Source organism: Desmodus rotundus, chromosome 8 (assembly GCF_022682495.2).
Source record: "Desmodus rotundus isolate HL8 chromosome 8, HLdesRot8A.1, whole genome shotgun sequence".
NCBI lineage: Eukaryota > Metazoa > Chordata > Mammalia > Chiroptera > Phyllostomidae > Desmodus > Desmodus rotundus.
The window spans coordinates 109959754-109987390 of record NC_071394.1 but is presented as its reverse complement, the minus strand read 5'-3'; the positions used below and the strand labels follow the sequence as shown (position 1 = coordinate 109987390).

The window sequence follows — 27637 nt, the reverse complement described above, 5'->3', positions numbered from 1 at the left end:
TTGGTGGGAATGTAAATTGGTGCAGCTCCTATGGAAAAGAAAATGGAGTTCCTTTAGAGATTAAAAATACAACTACCCTGTGATCCAGCAATTTGATATCTGAGTATATGTCCAAAGAAAATGAAAACAGGGTATTGAAGAGAGATTTGCAATCTCATGTTTATTACAGTATTATTCACAATAGCCAAGCTATGGAAACAACCTAATCGTCCACCAATGAATGAATGGACAATGGAATATTATTCAGACAAGAGAAAGAAAGAAATCCTGCCATTTGCAATAACACGGATGGACTTTGATGGCATTAAGTTAAATAAGCCAGATAGAGAAAGGTAAATACCACGTGCTCACTCACATGTGGAATCTGTTATAAAAGAGGAAAAAAATACTCAAGCTCATAGAAACAGAGAGTGGAAAAATAGTTGCCAGGGGCTGAAGGAACTTGTGAAATGGGACAAGGTAGGTAAATAGTTACAAACTTTCAGCTTTAAGATGAATAAGGTCTGTAAATCTAATGATGACTGTAGTAGATGACACTATTACATAATATAAATTTGCTAAGAGAGTAGAACATGAATGTTCTTATCAAAAAAGAAAAAATTAGAAAAATGGGGGTAGGCAAAAGTAGCTTTATAGCTGTTCATATGAAAAAAGACATGCAGGTTATGATTATTACAATAGCTTTATTAACTCAAAAGAACGTCACTCACAACTCTAAACGTAATTTCGCCCACCCCTGTATGTGCAGTAATGGATGTTTTAATTAACTAGATGGTGAGAATCATTTCACAGTTTATGCATAAGTCATCATGATGTGTACATTAAATATGTTACAATTTTATTATACTGAGGTCACTTAAACCTCAATAGAGCTGAACAAAATAAAAAATGTGTATAAAGAGAAATGAAAAAAGATTCCTAATCTTGTGAAGTAGAAATGAACTGATGTGACATTAAAAAAATAATCCACTTAAAAAATTTATTTGAGTTTAACAGAGGGGAAAAAAACTGAAATGAAGCTTTAATTATTAGTGACCCTCAGATCAATGCTTTTCAAAACCATAAATATTAGGTCCAAAAAGCCTTTTAATATTAAGAGAAGATTATAGAAATCTCTGAGTATTCTGGAACTAAAAAAAAATAGGAAAAGGCTGATCTAAAAGAAGAATATCCTTTTATTTTAAAATAATTGACAAGAATTACAATATGCTGAGTTGAGAATCGATTTTAAAGGAGCAAGGGCAGAATCAGAGGGACCATGTAGAGGGTTAGAGGCGAGGGATAATTGTGGCTTGAACAACAGGGGAAGATTATAAAAGGAATACAGTGAGGGGACAAGGTCAGGAGTTTGATTGGGACATGCTAGGTTGGAGATGTTTATTAGACATTCAGTTGGAAGGGTTGAGACAGATACACTGATTCAGAGTTCAGGGGAGAGGTCTAGGATGAAGGAGAAACTGTGGAAGTTGTCATTTATGAATACTGTTTTTAAAGGGGTAAAATTGATGAAATCCAATAAATACGACTACAGACAATTCAAAGTCCTAGCTTTGGGCCACTTCATGGGGTTAGGAGAAGAGAAGTTAGTGGAGGAAGGAAAATCATGGAAAGAAAAGCCATTGAAGTAGGAGGAAAATTCCTGGCTTTCAGAATATCTGAAAGCTAATGAAGCTGAAGTGAAATAAAGGTTTTAAGGAAGGGGAGTGAGCACCTGACAAACGTTGCTGAAAGCACAGTTGTAGATGAAGTGTGAATCGACGTGACTTTACCGTTTGGAGGTCATTGGTGACTTGGAGAAGAGCAGCTTCAGTAGAGGAGGTATCTCTGGAGTGTTTTAAAGGGAGAGTGGGAGGAGAAATACATGCGGCAGTTTAAGGGGGGGGGTTCTTGGATTTAAAAATATCCAAGAAAGGATTTTTTTAAAAGAAGAGAATTGGCGTACACTAGTATTGGTAATGTTCCAATAAAGAAGAATAAATTGATGAACAAGACAGAATGGGGAATTGCTGAAGCAATGTACACGATGGAGAGATTGGTTTTAGATGAGAGCATGGATGGTTTCTCCTGAATAACAGGAAGGGAGGCAGAGTGTATAGGCACAGATCCATCTTTAAAAATCTTTGGTTTACTTCCAGGGTATGTCACATGCAAGAAGCTTCGTGACTAGGCTTGTCCACTTCTTTCGGCTTGTTCCGTTCTGTTTACTCCTTTGTGGTTTTTCTTTTAGCAATGTAAATAAATGAATGGTGGTTTCCAAAAATTCCAGGAATTTTGTGTTTTTAAACAAATTCTGTTAACGAAATTAAGACAAACAATAGGCATTTATGAATAATATTCCTCTTGAAGTTTTTGAAAAATCTCGTGTGCAAACAGCAGTATGTTTTAGAGAACCACCAAGCTACATTAAGTCAGAAGCAGAGCCAACTCCTCCCACTGTGCTCCAGTACTGTAGAGCTTAATTTAGGAAGGGTCTTGGGTAGGTTAACAGGTAAAATCAAAACACTGATCATCCTTGTGCTTCCGATTGTCCACATTACCTCTATTACATCATCTCTTTGGTTTAAATAACTAATTGCTATTCTTTATAGGCTCTACCATTCCCTAAAACCTGGCCCAAGTTTCTTGGTCATTGAGCTGGAAGACATTTTGAGTAACACTTTCTATATATTCCTATATTCACTTGTCCACTTTGGACACATTTACCGAGAGTCAGTATATCTGGCATACTGTCGGTTTACCTAGCCATTCTGTCTTTAGGTTGCGCCAGTGTTATCTTGGTAATAGTAGGAAATAAGATTACTTGTACATCTTCTAACTTTATTTTAATCCCCTCTAAATTTAGGTTCTAATTTATTGCACTCCCCTTTAAGCAAGAGTAAAAGTTATCTCTCATTTTCAAATTCTCACCTGAGGATATGTTTACTGATTTTAGAGAGAGATGAAGGCGGGTGGGTGGGGGAGAGAGAGAGAGACATTGATGTGAGAAACATTGATTGGTTGCCTCCTGTACACACCCCAAATGGGGATCAGACTCACAACCTTTTGCTGCACGGGAAGATGCTCCAACCAAATGAGCCACCCAGCCAGGACATCTCTCATTGTCTTTTGATATGTACCCACAATATATCATGGTCTAATATGTGGAGTGTATCTACGATTTGTGGTGAGGCTGGCCAGTTTTTAACGGGCCAACTCTGAGAAGGGTCTTCAATGAATTCTCCTTTTCATAGGTGAGTTAGTTCACGTGTCACAGGCTGCTCCTTAACCATCTCATTAGCTGACTCCCTGTTGAATAACTTTATTATTTAACATTATTTAGTGCGTCTGCTTTCCGGGGCCTCACATACACATTTTTTCCAGTGGGTTGCTATTTTGTCATCTGGGACTTGGTTTCTGTGTTTAGATTACTGACTTAAACTGTTTTCAGTGACTTTCTCTTTATGAGCGCAAACTTCTTTGCAGAAACCTTGGTGTGAGAATCCCACTGTCTCATTCTGACATTGCTCTGTTCCTTTTTCAAGCTAATATTGATGTCTGTCCTTGAACCTTCAGTCCTATTGTAATCACTTTTCTCAAGTTAAACAAAGACAAACTGTTATCTCTGTGGGGTTTTATGCTAGTGGTATAATATGAGTAACATGAAACTATGGTTCTTCCTAAATGTTTCACTGAATTGAAAATTTTTAATTGGAGAAGATATTTGGAAACATAGGGAGGTGAAAGGGTAATTCTGTGTCTGTCGACTCTAAAATGTCATCAGCTTCAAGAGTAGAATCAATGTGAATTCATCTATTCATTTTATCAACAAATATGTATTAACAGTTTATGGCAGGTACTCATCTAACTCTTAAATAAATGCCATTTTAAAATGTTTTCTTTCTTTAAAATGGATGATGTAAGGAAAACCAGTTTTTTGCCAGGCTTTGGCAAAAAACCATTGTGAAAAATTTTTAATGTTTTTAATGTACATGAATTAGACATAATTCTCCCTTTTTGATAATGAAGAAACAACCAAGTCTAGATAAAAATGAGGAAAATACAAAATCCGTTCCACTTTCTCTTCCTTTTGTTCATTTTTACAAAGACTTATGAACAGTGAAATTGACCAACAGTTTCACTTCTTCTTGCTTATGTTTCTGCTAGTCTTTTGTGGCACCTAGTAGATCTGAAAGAAGTACCACGCACTGGAAGGGAGAAGTTATATGAACATATAATCAGACATATACAAAATGGACCCTTTATAACCCAGAAGTGCCTGTATTTCTATTTTACTTAGAAATTTGAATTTTTACTTTAGGTATTCCCATTTAGGAATACTTTGTAGTTTATAAACAGCTGACCCACTTAAAGTGATTTTTTTAAATCTTTAATTTATAATGATTTGACCATTATGATACTAACCTTTTATTATTGAGACAAAATAAGGTATCAGTTATTAAAAATATGTATTCAGAATTTTATAGAGGATGAACAATAATTTTACCTCAATTTAAGAGTTACTTAATTTCTTCAGAATGTAGTGAATATTGGCTGAAGATATTTTGAAAGCCTAGATTACTTGGAATATATTTGAAGCCTCTCTTATGTACTTCTGTTCAAAATGTTACATATTTTTGGATCATATATAGTACAGGCTTAAAGTTTGGAGTTTTACATTTTCAGTCTTATAAAGGCTTATAAATATATATATAAGTTAGTACTATTGGAACTAAATAATTTTATCCTCATAATTGTCATTCAGTTGTAGCTGTCTGGAATAAAATTTCTTGGAATAAGTAGCCATTTTCCACATGAAATAACCATTTAAAAATGTGTTTCATCTGATAGCATGTATTTTAATCTTTATAAACAGCACAGAGGAACTGAAGTATTTATGTAGCTAAGGAAGGTTATCAGTTCAGGTTCCATAGTAAGTCCTTTGACTTTATTAGGCTGTGGATGTTTTATAATTTTTAAAGGATATGTTTATTATTACTTCTGTAAAATACATTGGGTTTCGGTTATAAGTTATGTGTTAATCTAATTTCTTATCGAAGTCACTGATTAAAAGGGAATTGTGTACCAGTGGGATTCTGAAACCTTGACATTATTTTAATCTGATAACAAATGGGTTTAAGTTCATGTTCTTTCAGTTGTTGGCAAAAAACCTAAACCTGTATTTTTTGGATTTATGAGGATAAGTCCTGCTTTGGCAATCTTATAGATCCTCAAGAGAATAGTTAAACAGTGATTAATCATTGTTTCTTCACTGAGTGTGCAGAAAAGAATGGAAAAGCTGCATTTCACACTTCTGAAGCAATTAATCCCCATGATCTTAGCCAGGTTTGTCTTGTAGATAAGTCAGGATACAAAACGGTACCTAATTTATCAATGTATGCATGCCATAAAGTATAAAACACACAATTTATTTCATATCATTTATAGTCAAATGTAAAAAAAGAGTGACTTTGCCATATCCAAGAGTGTTTCCTACATTACCTTCATATAAACTAAGTACCAGAGATTACAATGGGATTCCTGTTTATTGTGCACATCTGGTGCAGTCACTATGCATTTTCTCATTCACTTGCTGGCATTTTTAGTGATTGTGGCATAAATCACCTTGCTAATCAGAAACATAAGTGACGGGAAGTCATCTCCTTTTTTTGAACAATGGGAAAAAACATATGGCTTCTTAGACAGAACTTGGCTGTTATACTATTTATGTGGCATTATATTCTGTATTTAGAATTTCATATTAATTGCGGTGGTTTGATTGAAGGCATTGAACACCCAGTGTTTGTGGTCAAAGTATTTGTTCTGTAGCATTTTCATAACAAATAAACAAAAAAGGTAAAATTACATGCCTTCTACTAAATTTTTTAAAAATAAAACTACTTTAGGAAGAATCTTTAGATTAAGATGAATTGAAGAAAATATATGATTTTAAAGTGTGTGGATGTTTCTGTAGATGCATAAGTATAGTAATTACAAGTTACAAGTTAGTTTTTTAATTATACCTATTTCAAAACATTGCATGGATTAGAGTAAAAATTACTATCCTTTAAATGATAAAATGTAATTGACAGTAGTTTGCTTTTCTAGACATAGTATTATTTGAAAATGAGTTGCATTTTTTGATGAATTTTTATTAGTTGGCATCACTTCTGCATATACTACAACAGAAAGTAAACGATGAAGTAAAGCTTCGTAAAACATAAATATATCTGCAGACTTTAAGGACCACTTTCAGTGAATTTGTTGATGTTTGCTATAGAATGCTTGCTGTAGATTTGAAGGTTTGTCTCTCTTTCTTCAACAGTCACTTAATTCTTGAAAAGTAGTAAATATAATAGCCTTCCATCTTTATTTCACTTTATTATACCTTCCTGTCCCTTATCACTTCCTATTTTCTTACAGTTGGGTGGCAAGAAAATATTTAGTTTGAATGTGTAAATTTCAAATGAAAATTTATTTGTGCAGAGAACTTCTTGTCTTTTACAATTTGCTTTCTCTATTACACGTGACTATAAATTAGTGAGGAGAATTTTTAAACAAATATATCAGAGCTTATTTATTCAAATGTGTGTTATTCCCTTTGAAGTTGTCCCCTTGGGAAGATGTATACATAATCCATTAATCAAAGTATTTTAGGAGTGCCTCTTTTTGAATTTTCTTCAGCAAAATTGATATATAGCTGCCCAAAGTGGATACTTTGAAGGGAGATAAGATTCATTATGTGTATATATGTGCTAGTATTTTTGTTTAAAAAAATCAATCACAATAGTTTGTGTTGCAGCCCGTATATATCTTGCAGATAATTGGACACTCTGAATATAAATAGAGTTTTGAAAAACTGCTTGAATTTTAAATAAATGGTCATATTTACCCATTTTGTTTTAGAAATCTTTTATGGTACTGTCTCAAGGATCACTTGCAGTGGGAGTCCACAGATTGAATAAATGCAACATAAGGAGGAAGTATTTTTTGATGTTGTTTTTGTTGCTTGTTTTAAAAAAATGCCACTATCCAGATTCTCTAAGGTATAGTGTGCTATTCTTAAAAATATATTTGTAACTGAATTGAGACTTTCTTTCTGGATTAAAATTATCCAGTGTTTAAAATTACCTAAAATCTACACCATACTGCCTCAATCCTTGTCCATTTTTATTTCCTTCATGCTTTTAAAGCCTCATCTCCCCCTCACCCCCAGGTATTTTTTATTTGTTTTTTAAAGATCACATGTATTTGTCGTAAAGGTCAATTTTAAAGTCATTCACTTTAAAAAGATATATTTGCATTTCTTTTTCTCCATTGAAATAGAAAATTTTAGGAGGATAGGTTGTTAAAATTCAAGACATACACAATTTATGAGATGGCTAAAAGTATCAAAGTAAATGAGGAAAAATAGAGTTCTAGTTCTAGTGACTGAACACTTTGGACTTTGTTAATAATCAATTTTTGAAGGAAAATTTCTTTCATAAAGTTCTTAATGAGAAAAATATACTAACCCAAAGTATTTGCTTATTTATCATGGTTCTAAGCCAGGAATTTAATTTCCAAATGTATATCAATTTTTGAATGGAATTGAACTACTAGTAATGTTTATATTCATTGCACATTTTGTTTAAATTTCCTTTTATTTTCAGAGAATTTGCATTTTTTTTTTCTTCTAGTGCACTCGTATTTATATTCATACATTGTTGGTATATGTTACCCTCCAAAGTAGATTCTGAATTGAGTACAGAACTTACAAGAAGACTTGTTCTTTTCTTATGTTCTCATGACATGAGGAACAAATCCTTTCATCAAAGGGATAAATTTACCGGTAATTCCCAGCCAGGGGAATTATTTCTCGCTGTCCTTCTTTCTGGCCATCCTTGCTGTTTGTCTGAAAGTGGCTTTTGGAATGCTTTCCATTGCCTGAAAGTACTGTGGGCTAGGTAGTGTGACACTCTTGGCCTAATCACACTGGAATTCAGAAGAAAATGTTAATTTGAATATTTTCCCAAAGGGAGGCTTTTGTTTGTGAATGGGAAAGCTGCTCTGAGTGGCTTATGTGATTCAGAAATTTTAATGTAAAGTTTTTAATGGAGCATGTTAAGTGTGAGAAACATAGAGCAAGAAGGGGTTTCCATGATTAAAAGTTTGTTCTTTGTTTTGTTTTTTGTTTTAGTGTTTAAGACTCTCTCTGGATAAGATGTTTTCAGTGTGGACCTCACTTGTGTTAACTGCTGGGGTTCAGTCATACCACATATGGTGACCAGCAGGGTTGGCCTGCCAGCAGTCATTGATGCATGGGGACAAAAGTGAATTCTTTTCCTAAGAAAAACAAAGATTTAAGAGCCAGGTAACAGTCTCAGTTGTTAGAGAAGCAGCGTTTTAACATTCACCCTGGGGTCTGTTTTGCTTTCTGGTCTAGACCTCTTAGGCTTTGTGTCATAGAACTGTGGAGGCAAGAAGATAGGTGGCCTGTAGAAAAACATTAGAAAGAACTGGAGAATGAGTGTAATTCTAGAAGATGCTTGGGGATAAGCAGTATTGCCCCTGTGTTCTCTAAACTGAGAGACCAGTAGAAAAGCATTTTTCCCTTCTTTGCCATAGTACACAGAACGACTGGCATTTTGCAAACTGCACTGGACTGGCAGTGTTAGAAAGGTGTGTGGTGCCATGTGTGACAGCAGTGTGCTTGACAACACAGCAGTTTGGTGGAGGGGAAGGAAGCAGGGCTCAGTAAGAGCCAGGGTATGCTGGAGACACCGCAGGGGTGCCCCATCAGTGGTTAGTGATAGTAGCGACCGATAATCTGCAGAAGAGAACAAAGGAAATACCTGGATGGGGGACCAGTGAGGCCCATTCAAGTTTAATTTGGAGGAAATGGGACGAGTAGATCTCAGACACCACACAGAGATGCGCAGAGAAAGGTAAACCATGTATGTGCCATGGTGGGTGACTGACTGTGAGCCGACTGGGCTTGCTCAGGAGCACACGCGAGATACTTGAGGATGACTCCCTGAAATGTTCCACAGGACAATTTATATAGACTGCATTGTGGGTTGTATTAGGGTTTTCCAGAGAAACACAGCCAATAGAAGATATTATATATATAAAATATAGAAATCGGCTCATGCAGCTATGGAGGCTAAGACGTCCCACAATATGCCAGGAGAGACTGTGCTCTAATTCATTTTGAGTCTGAAGGCCTGAGAATTGGGATGGTGGGGTTGGGGGGTGGGGAAGACGGTCTGAGTCCATGTCTGAGTCCAGATATCTCAGCTCAAGCCGAGAGGGCGAATGTGCCTGTCCTCCACCGTTTGGTTCTGTGCAGGTCCTCAGTGTATTGGATGACGCCCATGCTGGTGAAGGCACTTTGTTTTTACTCAGTCTGACTCCAGTGCTAATCTCTTTTGGAGACATCTTCGTAGACATACCCAGAATTGTTTTACTAGCTATCTTGGCCTCCCCTAGCCCAGTCAAGTTGACATAAAATTACTCCTCACAGGGGTGAAGGTGAGAACTGGCAGGCAAGTATGTTACACTTATTTTGTCAAATAATTTACAAATTTATTGAGGTACTAAGGGTCTTTCATTTCCTCCTTCCCTTTTTTTTTTTATTTTTGTTTAAACTTCTTTCCACAAAACCGTTTGGTTAGTTATCTACTATGGCAAACAGTATTCTAGGTGTTGGATCAGCAAAGTTAATATGATTCTTTACTTTAGAAGCTTGAAGTTTATAGCAGAGGAGATAATAGCAGCTAAAACAATTAACTTCTGGTCTGATGAATGATAGTGATAGAGTCATGCATGGGAGGTAGTGGACCCCAGAAATGGGTACGTTTAAACCAGCGTGGACGTGGGATTGGGGGATGGTTCTAAGGACACTCCCAGAGAAGGTGCTGAAGAAAGACACCCTAGGCAGAGGGCAGTGTTGTAGAAAAGACTGCGTACCTAAAGTGGATTTGAGGAACTGCAAGTGCTTTGGGTTTGCATGTTGGCTAATACTGCGACCAGAGACTATAGATAGGAAATCTAGATTTTTGAAGAGTTGTGTGCATTATACTAAGAGTTTGGGCTTTTTTTTTTTTTTTTTGAAGGAAAAACGGAAGAGGAAGAAGGACAGATGGGGTCAAAAGAGCTTCAGATTGCAGTGCTAGCTAGGCATTGTGCCCTACTGAAGGAATTTAAGCTGAGGAGCAGTGTGATCAGATTTGAATTTACAAAGAGCACGTAAGTGACATTTGATCACATAAGTGAACTGGAGAGATCTCAAGAGCCAAGGATTCCAGTTTAGGAGACTACTATAGGAGGTAAGGGGAGAAACTGAGACAGTAAATAGAGTCAGAGTTAGAAGAAGGAAGAGGAAGGGAGTAATCGTGAAAGTAGAAGTGACCAGGTTTTTCAGTTGACTGGATGTGAGAGGGGCGAGAAGAAAATACAGGTATCCGGCTTGGGCAAACAATTCGCTGGTGGCGTTATCCCTTAGATACCGAGTACAGCAGGAACCTGTCTAGGCATTTGTTGATTAAAAACATTTAGGATATGGTTGAATATATGGATCTCTGAAGACTAGGAGATCAGTTATAGTAAGAGATGTATGCTTGGAATCATTAATATAAAATTTGGCATGAACTTATTTAACAGTTGTTTGCTGAGCTACCCCAGGCATTGTGGTAGGCATTGATGAAACAAAGATAAATAAGTGTATTTGTAAGGTGTGTGTAAGACTGCCCAGGGAGAGGACCTCTCTCTCAAGTGTAAGGCGAGAGAGAGGAGTGTGTTGGAGATTAAGGAGGGAAGCAGTGAATGATGGTGTGACTGAAGACAAAGCAGGAGACAGCAGTAAGGACAGTGTGATGAAGAGCGGGGTCAGGAGAGAAGTGCAGGGAATTGAATTTTACATCCCAGATGTACCTTGGTGAGCAGCGGAATGGAGTGGAGTAGAACATAAGTCAGCCCACAGGGTAGTTGATATACAAGTGGGAGATGAGGTATCATAGGCTACCAGTGAAAGGCACTGTTTCATACTGAATGTCCATATTATTATCCACGAAAAGCTGGCTGTCAGAGGGGGGTGCAGGGTTGAGTTTGTTGTTCTTAGAATTTTTACATGTTGATGAAAAAGAGCCAGGAGTGGGGGAGAAAGGTGGATGATGTAGGAGAAAAAGCAAGTTAAAATCGTTAAATTTGGAGCAAGGTATATATGAAAAGGTGAGACTGATTTGGAGCCACAGCTAGTGAAGGGGTTAGTTAGTATAGGAGGATGGCTAATACTTTTTACTAGTAATACTGCAATTATGAAAAGAGTGGATGTGACAACAGGTCAGGTGCTCTAGGAAGCAGCTGCCCAATAGAAATGGAAGTTTAAAGATGTTTATTGGGGAAAACCTTTGGAAGGTAAGGGGAAAGGAGCCACGAATGTCATGAGTAAGCAGGGAAAGCGTCTCCAGGGAGTCCAACCTTTTGGCATCTCCAGGCCACCCAGGAAGAAGAAGAGTATCTTGGGCCACACATTAAATACACAAACACTAATGAAAACAAAAAAAACCCTCATAATGTTTTAAGTACATTTACGATTTTGTGTTGGGCCACATTCATAGCCATCCTGGGCTGCAAGCTGGGCCCCCCTGCTAGACCATAATGCAGGTCTGACATCTGTGTAAGAAAGGAAGAAGGAAGACGGATTGGGCAGGAAGACTCAGCCAGAACAATGGTGAGGAGATGGTATGGAGGTGGGCAGAGGAAATTTTGCCCATTAAAGATGCCCCGTGCTGAGCAGCAGTGGTCTTCCTCTAGCATCCCTCTCTTTGCCTGGGGCAAGTGTGGCCTTGATGTGAACACTGCTGTGGATCCTGAAGGTGTGACAACTGGGAATTGTCAGTAAACTGCTCTCCTCGCGGCAGTGGTGCACTCCTTGGCTGCCACAGTGGATGTGAGGGTTTCAGTTGTATAAAACGTGAAAGGAATTCCTCTAGGTCCATTATTTCCTCTGCTTTCAGTAAGTTGAATATGGAGTCAGAGAAGGTAACTGAGATTGGACAAGTGTTGGAAGGGTTTCAGGAAAGATACAGCTGATAGAGCAAGAGAGGAGAATGTATTGGTAAGATATTAGTTGCAATGGTAGCTCATATAACCTAGGATTGACAGGGAAGGAAGTGAAACTAGAAGCGGGTACTAAGGGAGTGATACAAAATGAAGTCAAAGAACTAGGTGTTGCAGTGAGTTTGAAAGCACTTGTACTGAGGGAGTAAGAGACCTTATGCATAGAGGCAATTCTGATCGATTATGCATAGAGGCAATTTTGATCGAATGGTATATTACTTTAAGATTAATAGCCAAACTCCAGGAAATACTGGTATTTTGAAATCCCTTCATGTAAATAGAGAATAAAATTTTAGCAGCAGAAAATGATAATTATGAGTGTGTGTGTGTGTGTATATATATAATATTCACCATAGAATAACAACCATAAATACTATGTAAATGCATAAGCATATCATAATTGCTTAGTTTTAATAGTGTGACTTTTCTGCAAAGTTACATCAGGTTTCTTGATTAAATCTATTCAGTTATCATGGAGTATAATTTTTTCCCCTAAGAACTTTTATTATGGATTATTTTTCAATTTTTCTAATAGCCTAAGAAAACATTTAGAGTTTTTTTTCTGCAAAAGAGAAAAAAACCCTCCTCCTCTGAAGGGTTTGTGTCTTTATACCTGAAAGAAAAGTTAGAAAGTAAAAAAATATTCAAAGACTGTATAGCTAAACATTTTTTTTCTCCCTATTTTATTTGTTTATTTTGTTCTTTAGATTCCACATATAAGTGAAATCATATGGTATTTGTTTTTCTCTGACTGGCTTATTTCACTTAGCATAATGCTCTCCAGGTCCATCCATGCTGTTGCAAAGGGTATCCCGATCTAGTAATGGCCAAATAGTATATGTCCATTGTGTAAAGGTACCACGGCTTTTTTATCCACTCATTTACTGATTGGCACTTGAGCTGTTTCCAAATCTTGGCTATTGTAGATCTTATTTATTTATTTCTAGACAGAGGGGAAGGGAAGGAGAAAGAGAGGAAGAGAAACATCAATGTGTGGTTGCCTCTCACATACCCCCTACTGGGGACCTGGCCCACAACCCAGGCAGGCATGTGCCCTGACTGGGAATCAAACCAATGACCCTATGCTTCACAGGCAGGCACTCAGTTCACTGAGCCACACCAGCAAGGGCAAAATCTTGGCTATTGTAAATTATGCTGTAGTGGACATAGGGTTGCATATGTTCTCTCAAATTAGTGTTTCAGGTAGCTAAACATTTCTTGAATGGAAAGTAATAAAGGTAAGATAACAGTTTTAAATACATACAAAACTTTTCAATAACTATCCCGTTGCAGAATGGAATCAGGAGTTGCAAAAAAAATAATTTCGGTAATTAAAATAATGTAAGATAGATTGATGAGTGGACAAATGGATAGACATTATAATAAAGCGGTATATTAAAATGTAATTGAAGATTCTGGTGGGTATTCACTGTAAAATTCTTTAAACTTTTGTGTTGACTCAGTATTTATAATAAAATGTTGAAAAAGTAATACAGCATTTGCAACTTTGAAATGCATAAAAATGATGGTCTGATGAATAAATAGGTAAATGATAAAACAGGTATAGTAAAATGTCAGTTATAGAATCCAGATAGTTGGTATATGAATGTTCACTGTAACATTCTTGCAACTTTATGTAATGATTGAAATTTTTCAGAATAAAATGTTGCAGAAAATAGTGCCATAAACAGAACAATGTTTGGCATTGGAGATCTGAGCCCAGTTGCCTTTTCTGTAAAATAGGTGTAATATCTAGCTTGTAGGTGGTTCTGAAAATTAGAAAAAACTATCTGTAAAGCAACTAACAAAGACAGGCATTTCAAAATGCCTCTGATAATACTGAAATGATAAACCCCAAATTTAGGGATCATATCTTAGTTTTTGCTTAATATATTTAGAATTTCTGGGTATGTGTGGGATAACTGGATATATCAGTTAATTATTTTGATTGAACTAGGGATGAGGTGAGATCAAGATGCAAATTTTTATTAAGATTGCTTTGTTTCACACAAACAGTGCTTATGCCCCATATTCAAAGCCTGTATTTTTTTCTGGCTTAGTCTCTTAAGTTAATCAGACTTGAGCCCTAATGATGGGAAGTTAGAACCATCTTTATAAAAAGGATGAAGTCTCTGACTTTCTAGTATTTCTCAAAGAAAACTAGATAGCCTTTAAAAATATTTTCATTTTGTGAAGTGCTTAAGTTCTCCAAAGTAGAGTTATTGTACTCCTGTCTTAATTATTAGTTCCCTCTGAATATATGCATACCGCAAGTCAGTCTGGGTTTTTTTTAGTTACATTAATTTTTAAAATATATATAAAATAAATCATATTTACTGCTGAAAATATATATTTGTAAATTACATATATAAACATATAAATATTTACTGCCTAATATTTAGTAGTGCCTTCTCCATCAATGACATTTTTCTTATAAAATTAATCTTTTATGTTTCTTTTTAAGAAATAAACTTAGATTTCTGGTTTGTTTGAACTTTGGCCTCAAGTACATTTATGAAGTACAACTCTCTTGTTTTTTTATTTGTTCTGTTTCATACGCAGAATAGATAAAAATTACTGAACTTTTTACATTTATGTAAATTTATTTAAAGTTAAATTCAAATTTGTTACCATATGCCTCAAGGCTAAACATAATACAGACTATTACAATCATTTATATAAATTGGTTTTAAAAACCATTTCAATATGTTGAATCAATATGTCATGAATTTCATATCTATGTAGTTGTCATCCTAGTACATTCCGTGGCATATACGTTTACAGCATATATATTTTAAATAAAATTGAATAGACTTTTCTAGCCTGCATTATGGAGGAACTTATGCTATCCTCCAGCTTTCTGATTCAGTATCTTAAAAGAACCATGCTACTTAAATGTGAACCGGCCATATTTTGTACACCCATCAAATCCTTTAGGACAGAATTTTTAGTCTCTCAGTCATATTTACTGATTGGCCTTCATTTGCTAATCTTTGTGAGATACAGAATAGTATGAAAATAAATATTCACCTGAGAGAATTTTTCAAAGGGTGCCCTGGTTTTCTTTCTGTGGGTGTTTGCCAGTCTATGGCAACGATTTCCTAGGGAACATTAGGGAAATGTATGCATGTAGTTGGTATATTGTGTCTGTTAAGTAAATGTGCTTCACTGTACAGGGAAGACCTGTATAAATTTCAAATATAGTTTGAAATTTAAAAAAGTATCCTCATATTCAGATAGTTAGGGATCACTAATTTACTAGGAACACCCAGTGTTCTGTACTTCACACGAGTGAAATTTAAGCATGGGTGCAATTTTGGCAACTTTTAGAAAGAACAGATACGAGGACATATTAGTGGAAAAAACAGGCAGTAAACCTATTCTTAACCAAAAGCTAGAACAACAGTAAGAATTATAAAATAGTAAATATATTTCTTATTGTCAAAGGAGGCAAAAAGGGTTTTTTTTTCACTCTTAAATGCATATCTTTTTATGACTTAAGTTTTAATTTACTTAAATTATGGTAAAATTTTCAAATATAGGATGTTTAATGTAAGTGTTATATATTTGCCATTGTCCTTGAATGTCAAACAGTGCAGTGTACTACTATTTTTGTGTAATTATAAAATCAGGTCATTTTTAGTATAACTTAACAGTTATGCTATTAATACTTAACAGTGAAACATATAATAAACAAGAGCTGTGTGCACTAACCCCTTGACAGTGTTCTCTTTTCATAAACAAACTGTGAACGTATTTGATCTTCCATTGTGTGTTATGTTTATAAAGAATTAAAATAACATATTTTTTAAAAGACTGATTTTTAAAAAAAAAAAACAGTCTCTCATTTTCTCTTATTTGCTAAATAAAATAGAAGTGAAGAACTGTATTATTTCTTATATTCTTGTAGAATTTATTTTTTTAAACAAGTGCCCGTTAGGGTCATTTGCTCTGAAATCTTATTTTTCCCACATCAAAAATGAATGAAAAATGCAGAAAAACGTTCACCTTTAAGTTGTTATGTTTCTGAATCTTTCTGTAACATTCTTAGGAAAGTCTGCTATATTCTGTGAAGAGAAGAGGTTGGAAGAAAAGAATTAGTATATTGTCATAAATCATTACTTTGACTTAGTAGGTCAGGGTTTTCAAAAAATTGTGTGGAATCTAAGAATTTTATTCCTGGATACTTTTTGATCTTGAATATCTTGGTCTTTTATATTTGTGTGTGATTTTTACCGTGTCACATATAGGTATCTGTTGTTTATTTAGACCGATTTCTAATTGTCTTCAGAAATCATTGAAAACTGAAGACTCTAGGTAATTTATTTTCAATGTGTAGTATTTAGTGCTGTGCTGTATATACATTTTATATTTATGTCAGGGAAGGGTTGCAGAGGGGTGCTTTAGAACCACCTTTTCAGCTCTGAATAGCTATTGTGTACATATGGTAAGGTGCTGCTGCTTAACAATTAGTAACTGCTTTGATGAAACTAAATTACATGTTTAAGTTCCCATCAGGAAGTCGCTTCACATATCTGTATTAATGTATTCAAGGCTCGAGAAGGAAAGTTAATTTTCCAGCTTAAATATTTAATTCAAGCTTAAAATTTAGTCTGTAATTAGAGCTCCCAAATGGCAGGAACATGGAGTATTTGTCCATTTTAATTAGATTGTTGTTTACCTATTAATTATATATCATATCTTGTCATATAGTTTTGATGGTAACAGATGGTGCTAGGAGTTAGTAAGGGTTTGAACGAAATAAGATTCCACATGATTTATTAAGTTGCACTTTATTAGTGAGTGGTCTGCTTTAGTCAGGTTATTCTCCCAAATAAGAACTGTGCCACATTTCACTAATTTTGTAATTATTCTTTTGTGGAAATACTGAAAACAAAAAAGTCTGAGATGAATAATGTTTGTTTAGAAATAACATGGATTACTTTAGGATTCTTTAATTTTAAGTAGCACATACTGTCAAATAGTATAATTGTTACGAAGGTTAGTGCATTTTGCTAGGACTAAATCAGCAAAGCAGAATTTTATTTATTGGTAAAAATATAGGCACAGGGAATGTTTACATATATGTAGTAATGACTTAGGATATGAGAAATAATAGGATGATGGTTTAGTTATTTATTTCAAAGGCATTCCTTTTCTGCCTATTGAGTTTAACAAGAAAGCAAGGGGTTTTGTTTACCGAAACATCTAAGCGCAGACTCTAGTGTCCACTGAGGTTGACTTACAGAACTTCCAAATTCAAAAAGTAAATGCCAGCTAAGTAGAAAGGCCTTTTAAGTTTGTGTATACAAGACTTTTATTATTTTTTTGTTACCAACTCAGCTTCCTAGAATGAATTTCTTATAACTGTGTATGAGGTCTGTCCAGAAGGTATCCAGCCATGTTATATGAAAAATAGAGACATTTATTGAAGACGATGTAAGATACAAGAAACATTGTACACAGGACAGTGATGCCTCAGTCCCCTTCAAAGTAGGCATCTTAGGACCTCACGCAGTTCTCCCAATTGCCGTCAGCTGCCCCATAGTATTTTATTGAATCTCATCAACAGTCTGAAATCTCTTCTCTTTCAAGGGATGATTTTAGTTTTGGGAAAAGCCAGAAGTCGCAGGGCACCAAATCTGGGCTGTGGCAGGGCTAAGTCACCTGGGTGATTGACATTTTGCCAAAAAACTGCATGAGACATGATGCATTAGCAGGCACATTGTCATGATGAAGCTGCCAGTCACCAGTTGCCCAAAGCTGCGGCCTTCTGAATCATCCGAATAGTTTCTGCAGAGGAATGTTCAGGCTTAACGCAAAATTTGATGCAGATTCGTTGCTCTACTCGCTCAGTGATTTTGAATGCAGTAGCCACACAGTACACGTGCTCACTCAATGGTGTCTACCGCCCCCGCTGACTAGTACGGTGAGGTAGTCATTGTTCACACGTGGACATTCCATTCAACTCTGCTTGGCTGCCAGGTTACATGGGTGTTGTGCAAACCATTCTCGTTATATTAACAGTGCTGGGCTTTTTCTGGACAGACCTTGTATGTGTGCATATATGTATGGAAAGAGAAAAACAGAGGAGGGAGAAAGTGGAGAAAGGAAGAAGGGTTTAAAATTTTAATCATTTAATGTTATATAGTTTGTTTGACATTTACTATAGCCCCTAATATCATTAACTTAAAAGTATATTTAGTTACTATTTCTTAGCTCTTAAGCTTTTAATTTCAAAAACCACACCGCGTTTTATAGTAAAAAGTAAATAGAAGGCCCTACCCCACTTTTAACTAATTTCAACATTTCCTCCTCAGGGCCTCTCTGGTGTATATCAGATCTTCAGAGCTATGGCCTCTGTTTCCTATGTTGCCTTCAGTAAGCAGCTTTGTTTTTGGTTAGTTTTCTCTTGATTTTGTATTGGAATTTGTCTCAAACCGGATAAGTTTTTAGAAATGTAAGATATGTCTTTTGTTGTCTTAACTAATTCTTTACAATGAGGCGGTATTTCAACATTAAATGTACGTTCCACATGTTCACAGTAGGCTATTAGATGTGTAAAACAGGACTCTCAGTATGTGTGAAATGCTCATGTAACTGAAATTCTCACTTCAGTCTGCCCTTAGTTCCATTTTCTCCCCCTAGAATGTGGAGTACTTAAAAATGAATCTCAGATATTGTTATATAATGATTTAATGCAGGAAGGATGCTGCATTACAGGTACAGTAATCAAAGAGAATATCACAGGAGAAAAATTATTTCACTTAGAATACATATAGGCTTAGTTTTTGAAAGTGTGAATTTTTAGCATGTCGTTCCCTTGTAAAAATATGGTATTGTATGACTTTGGGCAAAATACAGGATCCTGCAGACTTAAGGCTTGCTTGAGTGTGGTTGGCAGGGTAATAATATGGGTGTAATAATTTATAGTTTTAATTTGAACATCTCACCTAAAATGTCATATGGTGTGCTTGAGTGTGATATTGTTATGTTACAGAATTCCATGCTTATGATTTTGTAATAAAAGATTTTGTAATGCTGGACCCTGTATATCAAATATAACATGTACTTTTTCTACACAAAAAAGAAAATTAAGTTGAAGCATATAAGTAAAATAAATGTAATCACTTTGTAATGAATTTAAAGATAATTCTTCATAAAGAAATGAGAATATAACTTGATTTTTTACAGACACATGAAGTACATCATATGTATGTTTTATTTTGTTTTACCTGGGGAAATAAATAAATGACTATTTGGTGATTGTTAACAGAAACAGCAAATGAAAATACAAATGCTATTTTATTTATTTATTTATTTATTTTTACAAATGCTATTTTAGAAATGAGGTTTTCTTTTACGTTTCCTCTCTCCTACCCCTCATCCACCACTTTATCCCTTGAGAGAACTTTTATTTCAACAACCAATTGTGTACGTATTTGACTTTTCCAAAGAAAATGGCAGTACTGATTAATTTCCTGGAATTATGAAGGTTCTTTCTTTCCTTAAAATAGCAGTGCATGGAAATATTTAGGAAAATGTGGTAGTTGATAAGTCAGTCTTATTACTTGATAGTGATTTGACCCCGGTTGGATTTTGGGGCTCACTTTATTCTTTTCTTTCTTCCTTTCTTTCTTTTTTCACTCAGCCGTAGGGTGTTACTATGCAGTGAGATAGGTTCAAAATTAAAATAATCTGTAAGCAGGGTGTTCAAGATCTGAGACTCATGATTGGATGGATGAATGTTAATTTTTTTAAGCATGTAGAAAAAAGATGACCTGTTATCTGTGGTGAGTACTTTAAAGAGAGATGTGAGGCTTTGGTGAGGTCCTCATCAGTCCAGGTGGGGCATACGTAGGGAACCAAGAAGTGTGGTGGTTAGGATGGTTGAATGCAGGTTTAAAATTCATTAAAAGTACTCAGTCTTCTCAAACATCCGTTTATGCCTCTCTGCTTTTGCTTTTCTGTTCCTTTTGAATACGATGAGCTGGACTGGAACTCCTACCTTATTTTTCTTCAAGGTCAGTTCAAATTTTCTTTCTTTCATAAAATACTTTAACTTACACCTTCCTCGGCACTTTGTATATACACTTGCCATGTTGAATTAAAACTATTTGTTTACATGTTGGTGCTCCCTGTTACACTCTTGGCTCACGTGGCTTAAAGGTAGTATCTTATTTATATTTTTACCTCCAGTGTTTTTAGCACCGTGAGTGCTTTATAATAGATGTTTAATGAACAACTGGGTATGAATGAATGGAACTATTTCATTCATAGGATGTGGCCATAGTAAAAGAGTTAGAATGCTATGGATGTGTATGAGGCCTCCCTGAATTTCTTTTAACTTTTAAATAATTATAATTTCTTTTCTTATAAAGGAAATATCTGGGTAGGTAATTTTTTCTTCAAAATAAACTAGATTTTTTACTAACCTGTAAGTACTCATGTTTTTAGCAAACATTCAAAGCTACAGAAGTGTATAAAGTTGAAAATGATCTGTAATTCTTTTTCCTTTGCTGAACATTGTTTTTTGTTTGTATATGTCCTTCCAAGAGCCCCCTCCCTTTTTTATGTTGTTTTCCTTTTCTTATTCTCTTTTGAAAACATTATCTACATGAGCCCTTTTTAGAGACACTTTTGAAATACAGATTTTTCACTTGAGTTCTTCACATTGTGAATCTGTAACCTTGTACCATGGGTGCACAATGTACTTTGATAATTCAAGTGGGTATTTTCAGTCCTTAACTTGTACTTTCCACCATTTTGAAATACATTTTTGCCCTTGCTTGTGTGATATCACATATTCCTGGGTTTCCTACTTCCTGATTGATTACTGCATCTCTTTCAGCTTATTTTCCTCTACCTGATTTTTAAGTGCATTCCTTCAGATCCAGTGCTTTTCTCCTCTCACTATACTTTCCTCTTGATAGTCTCACCCACAGCCATGACTTCAGTTACCAACTTTGTGTGGTGATTCCCAAGTTCACAGCCCCAGCCTAGATCACAGTTATGACCACCAGACTCATGTACCTAACTGCCTACTTGATGTTTCTCTACTTGGCCTCCACAAGAATTCTTCAAATTCAATGTCTGAAATTAAATTTATTCTATTCTTGCTTCATCTGGTCCTTCTGCATCTGGCTTCCCAGGTTCATTCAGTAATACCTTTCTACCCAATTATGCAGTTAGAAAGCTCTCAGTCATCATGTTTTTACCATGAACAAAAGTCCCTTCATCGTATTCTAAAGTTTGTACAGTTATTGGTGTGTTTTGGACTTAGTTTTCATCTATTGATCTGTCTGTCTCTCTTTTCAAAGAATTTATACTTTTTAATAACTGGTTATTTGCTTTTTTACCTTATAAGGCTGTTCCTTTCACATTATTCTTATTTTAAAAATCGTAGGTATTCAGACAATTTAGATGCACTTTATAAAATCTGTTTGTTGAATCTGCCACTTTCTGTCCTCTTATCCTTTTGGACTTTCTGAGAGAATTGTTTTAGAAGTACTGATAACTTTGAGGAACATTTATATTTTCCTATTATGAGTCTTCCCATCCGGGAACATGGTCCTCACACTGATTTGATCGAATGCTGTGCAAGTCCCTCAAACACGTCGCACATTTTCTCCGTGCAGTTTTTCCCAGTGCACTGTCTGTCGTGGGCTGTTGCCACGGGGTATTTTCCTCGAGGTTCTGTGTGGTCAGTCCAGTGTTCAGCACATCGGTGCTAAACTGATCCATGCTAGCACAGCAGTTCCTGGCACATCACTCAGACAGTTACTGACTTGTGGGGAGTTTCTGGTATAAAGGAAAGCTTTCCTTAAAAAAAAAAACAATTATGCAGTCTGACACATTTTATAAAATAAAAAAACTGCCGTTGTTTATTTCACATTTTTGTAGGTAGATAACAACAACTGCAAATTATAATTTTGTCTTCCTTCCTTTTAAATTTTGTACTTCTTATTTCTCATACTTGTCCTGTTGGGTTTGCTGAAATCTTCCTAACAACGTTGAAAAAAGCATTAGTAGCCAAAAAGCCTTGACGATTTCTGTTATTTGTGTTTTTGTTCCATGCCAATAGATGCTCTATTGGAGAATGAAAGTTTTATTTTTTACTTGATTAGTTTATTTTTTAATAAAAGATGAGTGTTAAATTTTATCAAAGGTTTGCTACATTCAGTGGAATGATGTTACAGTCTAGTCTATTCTTCCTTAGCTTACTTACGCAATCAGTTACTCAATTTTCTAATATTAAATTGCCATCGCATTTCTGGAAAGATCTCTTCTTGGTCATGGCATATTGTGAGATCATTGTTTTTGTGGTGTCTTTGTTACGTTTAGGTGTTAGAGTCCTGCTAATGTCCAATGAGTTGGGACACTTTCTTCCTTCTTTGTAATGGAACAGTTTATACATAATAGGCCTCATTAGTTCCTTAAAGGTTTGTTAAAATTTACCCATACTGTAATCAAGGTGCTTTGGGTTGGAAGTGAGAGGCACTGTGGTCGAGAAACAGAGCTTTGTCAGCCGATGCGGAATCCCTTCCGTGTGCTTTATGCCTAGTGTAGCACCATACTCCCTCCAAAATTAACCACTCTTTTGACTTTTATAATAATTACTTAATTTTATGGTTTCATTACCCAAGTGTGCATCTCTAGACACTACAGTTCAGTGTTGCCATTTAAAAAAAAATTATTTTTGTCTTTTAAATTTTTCTTAATCTATGGTTTCTTTCTCCAACGCTTTGTTTTCTTTATAAGTGATCTATTGAAGCACTTGAGCCGTTTGACCTGGAGAGTTTGCGGCAGCTCTGGAATTTGCTGATTTCATACTCGTACGAATTGAACATTTTCTTCTATATTTTCTCCAAATTGACAGGTAGCATCAGAGCTTGAATAGATTTAGACTTAATCTCTTAGGCAAGACTGGGCGCTTTTGTGTCCTTTCATCCGGAGGCGCATAATCTTTTTATCATTTTAAATGTTGGCAGCCCTTGATGCTCAAAACCTTTATTCACTAACTCATTATTTCATTTTCTAGCCAGTGTTTTTATTATATAAGCTAACTAGAAGTGAAATTTGTTTCAATTTCACTTCTGGTTATCTAACAAGGATTTAAAAAATTAGATTTGTATTGTGGTCAAGAACTGTGTGCTGTACATTTTTACATTTTGTTAATATTATCTTTGTCTCCTCTGAAATATGCAAATTTGCAAATGTTTCATTAGTATTTGTAAGAACTGTTTTTCTTTAGTTGCGGCTTAAATGTTTTATGTTTAAATGTTAAGTCAAATTTACTAATGTATTTTTAAAATGGCCTTTGTTTTTATTTGTGTATCTATACCTGATTAATCAAATTACGGGACTAGACTTGCAGTTTAGAGAGATTGACTCTAGTAGCATTCTCTTAGGATGGATTGCCGGTGTTACCACCACTGACATTCGCAAGATCCCATAGGATGCTTTTAATTTTGTTTTGTTTTTGGCAATTATCTAAGTGAGAAATAATGACTCTGAATTAAGACGTTGATGACAGAAAGTAGGAGATAGACCCTAAAATATTTGGAACGTAGGTGGAGAAAATGAGGGAGATGAAAGAATCAAGCGTCTGTGTATGTTTAAGGGATGACAGTGTGATTAGAGATATGACTTAGAACACAAGTTGACTTACATCTGGTTCATGGGCTAAGTCTGGTCTGCCATCCACTTTTGTATTACCCCCCATCCAAGAAATGGCTTTTACACTTTTTCATGTTTTAAAAAGTCAAAATAAGAGGGATATTTTGTGATACACGCGTATTTATATGAAATTACAGTGTCCATAAATAAAGCTTTTTGTAACACAGACATGCTCATTAATTTACAGAAGAATTGAGAAGTTAATACAGGGACTGACCCACAAAGGCTAAAGTACTTGCCCTCTGGCCATTTACAGGATATATCTGCCAACTCTTAGCTGAGAAATATCCTCTTTTTCTTTATCTTCTCCATTCCCATTGAATCTGGTATTCATAGTTAATAATTTCTTATGGTAATATATTTTTTAATCCATATATACTGTAACTGCATGAATTCAGCCCTGCTCGTGACCATTAATTTTTGACAGCGTTGAAATCCTTTTCCCATGACAATTTTCTTAGTCTTTGTGTCTGATTAAAAGCTTTTAAAGGAGACTATATGCTATTAAATCAGTATTTTTTCTTAAATGCTATTCAGACAGTCTTGGTCACTATTATTATTAATTATAATTTAAGGTGATAATTTCATATTGTATAATGTGTTAGGTTTGTGTTTCCCATGGAGTTTCTTTTATTCATGAACTCAAATTGCAGTCTAAATAAACAAATTGATTATAATAATCTTTCTAAGAGCAAACCGTTTGAGACTTTGGGAGCAGGATTTTGGTTTTATTAAAGATTTGGTAAAGTATGAATTTACTTATAAGTCATAGTTTATTTGTTAACGTACTGTAAAATAGAATTTCAGCAAAACAAAATATCTTGAAAAAGTCTAATCTGGTAATATGTTTATAGAAGAATTTGGCTTTGTTGAAAACAAGACAACGGGACCAGAATGGAGTCCCTTATGCTAAGCCTCTTGTCACCAAACCAAAACTGAATTACACTTTCAGCTTTCCCAGAAATGGAATCTAAGTCAATCAGGAATTGTCCAATCACACTATTTAAATAATCTGCCTTGTAGACTCCTTCCATTCCCTAAAGAAAAGTGATCTTGCCATAACCAACCCACTTTTTTAATCTATTATAAGTTCTTTGTTCCCACTTCCTTCTACCTATAAAAGTTTTTCATTTTGTACGGCTCTTGGGAGTGCTTTTCTATCTGTTAGATAGGATGCTGCTCCATTCATGTTCATTAAAGAAAGCCAATAAAATCTTTAAAATTTACTCCATTGGATTTTGGTTTTTTAGCAGCTATTATAACCATATAAATGGCTACTCTAATCTACAATACAAGAGAGAAAAATTTGTGTTATGCGAACTTCTAAAGTTTTTATAACATAGCTGTGCTGAGTAATGAGAAGCCACCACTGACCCATCCTTAGGAATTCAAGATGAACTTGTCTTGTTATGGTATGTGGTTGTGTCTTGCTCTGCATCTGTATCCTGTCTTACTTAAATTTCTGATATTTATGCCCTAAATTACAAAACGTTATTTTTTAATTTCTTTCATCTTCTTAAAGCTGTCACTTGAAGCGCTCAGATACGCACCCCCCCCCCCCAAAAAAAAGCCAGAAGGGGACTACTCATGGAAATTGCCATGTAAGGCAAGTAATGTATACTTCCAATTCCATGCTTGTTAGCAGCAAAGCACATTTTTAAACTTTATTTTTTTATTTAGAAGAGTGATGTATTTATATACAAATGTCTTATCCCATCATTTAATTACATCCAAATGAGGATGTTAATTCACTTAAGCCATGGTGTGTTGGAGTAAGTCTGAGAGAAGAGGGCCCACCACTCTTTATTTCCCGATGCGTAAGTTTTATAGCTATGCTGTTTTAAATTTTTTTCAAGGGACATTTCTTAATTTTTATTGTAATTAATTCTTTATTTACACTCATTTATCTAGTTATGTTACCAATGAATAGTTAGGTCAGTACCTGCTCTTTGACTAATGACTTAAACATTTATCAATGTACAACATGCTTTTCATTCATGTCAGGCACTTAGGTTTTTATTTTAATTTTGTGTTGAGGGAGGAAGGTACTTTAGGTTGTGTTACATACATCTTGTAGCAGCATAAAAACCTATATTTGCTTTGATTTTCTATACTTTTCACCTTTCCTCTATGTAGGTGTGTACCAGTGTCTTAAATGTTTTCTATTCTTGTTTGTCTACTCGGTTCCTACTTTTTGTACTCCCTAAAATAATAGAAATGGCCAGTGAGTGTGATTTACTTTTACATGTAAGTTATTGTTCTAACCACAGTTAATAAAGGTCATTTCTTGCTCTTAAGGCATTTTATAGTCCGCAATAATCATTTAGGAAATTTATTCCTATGTTGTTCATTAATAAAAATAAATTATCAAATTTGAAAATGAGTTACCCTTTTGATAAATTAGAGCTGATTTAAGATTATCCTTTAAAAATGTCACCAATGATCAGTTGCATTCTAATAAGCTCTCGGGGATGGGAGAGATAGGCGTGCAACAAGGCATGTCACGATCAAACCCTGTGCATGTGGAGACTGTTCTGGTATTGGTGTGTAAGATGGTGTCGAGAGGGTTAGAAACCAGAGGTGTGGAGGCAAGCGCAGTGTCTGTTGTAATGTCCTGGTAAGCAGTAGGGAGAGCCCGAGTTGGCTTAGGACTAGCCATGAAGCGAGAATGAGGATGAAAATTCAGGTAATGGAAATGAATTTTAAACCATTGGATGTTACCTGTATTTGGTAGATAAAAAGCTATTAAATACCAGCAAGTTCATATGCTTCAATTTGAGTTAGTAAAGAAAAACATAAATGTTACACATTTGAAATTGAGAGAAAAGCTGAAAGGCTGTTCTTTTTAAGGAAAGGGTCAATGACGCTAGAATAGAAAGATTTTTATAGAGAAAGTTGATGTGTTTTCTCACATCCAAATCCTCCATGCCCTTTAGGATCTAGCCCATTTGTGAAAAGCTTTTACTAACACCCAGGTGCAGGAAACTGCTCCGTGATGGGGGAAGATGAAGAACCTCTGTATTCATTTGTCAACATTTGCTGATTTTCTAGAATGTGTTTCTAAGTATCATATAACAACAGAAAAAATAGGCATAAAAGAACGTAGGATTTCTGTGGTCCCCCTCAACCAGAATATGTCCAAATTAAGCTTCTTAAATAAAAGTCCCTGTCCCTAGTCCTGTTTTCTTCCCCACCCCCCGCCCCCACCTTTTCACTGTCCTTTAAAGACATGTACTAGCTCCAGCTCAGGAGAGCTTCTTGCATTGATTACATTAGCTATGGGCCACCTGTGAAACTGACTAGAGCTTCTCCAAATTACTACTCTGTGAGCTAACATACTATGATTCGTTCCAAAAAAAAAAAAAAAAAAGGAATTTAAAGGTATTTCAGGATGAGTTCCTTTTAAAAGAACGGATTAGTGAAATCGTAAACAATGGGTTTTGATTAAGGACTTTTTTGTATTGACTGATAGATAACCCCTCTGTAGTGATCTTGAGCTCTTATTTAAGTAAGGTTATTTCATTCAATCTTTTCTCACCAAATGTACTTACGCTACAATAGAGTAGGATCCTATATGATAGGCTGAGTGTTCAGTGAATAGACGTTAATAGGATTTAAAGGCACCAATGAATAGTTGAATCAACCAGTCCTCTGTTACTGAACACTTACTTGGGTTTCCAGAAGTTTGCTTTTATATATTGTACAATATTGTAATGAATAAGCTTGTACAAATCCTCAATTCCTTATCTGAAATACATAAAAAGACTAGATATGTTTTGGAATTCACTATTTTTTTTATTTTGGAATTGTTAATGTGCATGTTTCGAAATAACAGAGCATTTCTAGTGGATGCAGAACCAAGCAAACAAACAAGTTACTA

The 27637-nt window shown here is 35.2% G+C and overlaps 1 protein-coding gene across 2 annotated transcripts in view; it reads left to right on the top strand.

The window, feature by feature from the left end:
* Positions 1-27637, top strand: part of TBC1D5 (TBC1 domain family member 5) — a 467560-nt gene that overhangs the window by 113790 nt on the left and 326133 nt on the right. Inside the window, exon 4 of one of the 2 annotated variants that reach the window (XM_071222301.1) lies at positions 10074-10206. The exons of the other annotated variant lie outside the window; for it this stretch is intronic. The gene's annotated coding sequence lies outside the window, so the exon portion shown is untranslated. The remainder of the gene's footprint in view (positions 1-10073; positions 10207-27637) is intronic. 2 annotated transcript variants of the gene reach the window in all.